The sequence below is a fragment of the Alligator sinensis genome, unplaced genomic scaffold (genome assembly GCF_000455745.1).
Source record: "Alligator sinensis unplaced genomic scaffold, ASM45574v1 scaffold1759_1, whole genome shotgun sequence".
Classification (NCBI taxonomy): Eukaryota; Metazoa; Chordata; order Crocodylia; family Alligatoridae; genus Alligator; species Alligator sinensis.
The window spans coordinates 56,489-59,224 of NW_005843668.1; the positions used below are offsets into that span (position 1 = coordinate 56,489).

Genomic DNA, 2,736 nt, shown 5'->3' on the forward strand with positions numbered 1-2,736 from the left:
AGCAAGGCAGGAACAAGTTTGGAAGCAAAGCAGGAGAGTCTGAGGCAGAGGTGAGACGAAGAATGAGTTAGGGATTCATAACCAGAAATGTAAGCGAGGAGGTTCAAGACAGGAGCGGGAATACATGAGTTGGGCAAGGAGCAGGGTTATTAAGAGTATTGAAGGGACAAGGCCTTGCTGGAAGTCAGAGGGTTTTATAGCCCTCCCATCAGTGACTTACTGCTACCATTGCCCCCCAGGACATCTGATCCCTATTAGGAGTCTCATGGGAAGGCCCAGGCAGGGCTGGAGTAGGTGCTTGGCTAGTTTCCAAGAGGTGCCACAGGGGCCCTGACAGGTGGTATGCAGAGACCACTGCTTGGGATGCTGTTTAATATAATAAGACAGTGTAAGGAAACAAGATATATTTATTTGCAGTTTCTTATCCTGTACATAGATTATGGATCAGCAACATATGACCCATGAGCTGCATCCAGCCCACAGACATGGGGCTTCAGTGGGGGGTGGTGAGTGGCGGGGCTTTAGCTTTGAGCGCTCTTTCTGTGCTGCTGTAGGGATAAGCTACAGCAGTGGCAACTGGGTCCTAGTGCCTGCCTGACTATTCACCTCTGAACTGGGATGGTTTTTCTGGCCCACCACTGGAAATAGTTGCCTATCCCTGACTTAAATCATAAGCTCTTTGTGGGAGGGGACCATCTTGTTCTGTGCTAGTACAGCAGCTAAAACAGTGGGGCCTTGGTTTCTGACAAGGACTTATACAATATGGCAATGATGATGAACAATAACCACAAAATTTCATTCTCGGAAATTTACATCAGAGTGGCTGGAGCGTTTCAGTGTGGTCGTGGGGAACACAGGAGGCTTTACTTTCAGACACAAGATATTGTCTATCTTATATGATTCTTCAAAAATGACAAGGTGGTATGTGGAGGATGATTATACCTAGTGTGCTTCTGTTTAAGTGCCAGAGTGTAAGAGTTACTGACCATCAGAGACTTTGTACAGCAAACAGAATTCCCAGAGAGGCTGCCTTTTCTTCAGTCTTTCTTCAAATTTTCTGACAATGCAGTTCCGTCCGTGGTAGCAGTGGTTGACATTATTGGTGTATATCAACTGCTGGCATTTCAACCACCATGGCATTTAACCTCGCTTAGGGCAGGTCTGTATATAGTAATGAATAAAATGGCACTAGCATTTTCTACACTAGTACTAGTGGATAGCTGGAAGAAAAATGTTTCTGTAGGGAAAGTAGAGACCAGTTCAGGTGCCTGTCTGGTGAATTTAGAATGCCTGCTTAAATGAAAATGAGGTCCACACAAGAAAAAAAACAACTTGGTTCCCAGGTCGTCCCACTTAGACATCTCAGGTTTCTTGAGGAGAATGGCTGTGGGTTTTCTTAGGCAGCCCTCCTTCCCAAGAAACTGGCTTCATTTTATAATCTCTCTCTCAGTTCCGTTTCTGTGTTCCTTGTGGTGTAGTCAGGCAGTTTATCAGTCTTTGTCAAGGGTCTTGTCCAACCACACCTTTCTACCAGGAGAACTGCTGGTGTCCCAGCAGAAACTACATTCATTCAATTTCTCCTGGGGGAAACATATCCCTTCAGGAGAAAGATGTTCCAGATGTCAGCCACACTTTTTAAGAAACCACACCTTGAAAGAAACTTAATGAAGTGATGAGTATCAAAGTACATTGATAAAGCGCTTGTAAAGCAAATCATGAGGGGAGGCTGAAGGAGCCAGGCACATTCAGCTTGCAGAAAAGGCAATTAAGAGGGAACATGATAGCAGTCTTCAAATACTTCAAGTGCTGCCATAAAAGAGGGAAAAAACCTTTTCTCTCTTACTACAGAGAGTAGGATGCGAAGGCTTTAAGTCGTAGCAAAGTAAGTTTAGATTGGATATTAGGGAAAACTTCTTCATCGTTAGAATAGGGAGGCAGTGGAATAGATTGCCTGGGGAAGTTGTGGACCCTTGATCACTAGAAATGTTCAAGAAGAGGTTGGACAACCACTGATCAGGGATAATTTAGGCATAACTATGCCTATGTTCTACTATGGGAATTTTCCATAGTTCTAGACTTTGCTGGTTGCCCTCACCCCCTCCTTCTGATACATGTATCAGCCTCCCTCAGAGGCCCTGGGTGTTGGCTACAGCAAAGGCTGGGGTTTTTGACAGAGACATGCCAGTACTTCTACTTCCAGAATTGCATGCAGTACTCCAACTGCGGTCTGACCAGCGCCCGATAGAGGGGAAGTATCACCTCCTTGGATCTATTCGTCATGCATCTGCTGATGCACGATAAAGTGTCGTTAGCTTTTCTGATGGCTTTGTCACACTGCCGACTCATGTTCATCTTAGAGTCCACTAGGACTCCAAGATCCCTTTCCACTTCCGTGCCACCCAGCAGGTCATTCCCTAGGCTGTAGGTGTGCTGGACATTTTTCCTCCCTAGGTGCAGCACTTTGCATTTCTCCTTGTTGAACTGCATTCTGTTGTTTTCTGCCCACTTGTCTAACCTGTCCAGATCTGCTTGCAGCTGTTCCCTGCCCTCCGGCGTGTCCACTTCTCCCCATAGCTTTGTGTCATCTGCAAACTTGGGCAGAGTACATTTCACTCCCTCGTCCAAGTCACTGATGAAGACATTAAAGAGTATCGGTCCAAGGACCGAGCCCTGCGGGACCCCACTGCCCACACCCTTCCAGGTCGAAACTGACCCATCCACCACGACTCTCTGGGT

The 2,736-nt window shown here is 46.3% G+C and overlaps 1 long non-coding RNA gene across 2 annotated transcripts in view; it reads left to right on the top strand.

The window, feature by feature from the left end:
* LOC106723360 overlaps positions 1 to 2,736 on the top strand; it is a 21,191-nt gene that overhangs the window by 14,012 nt on the left and 4,443 nt on the right. The window lies entirely within an intron of this gene.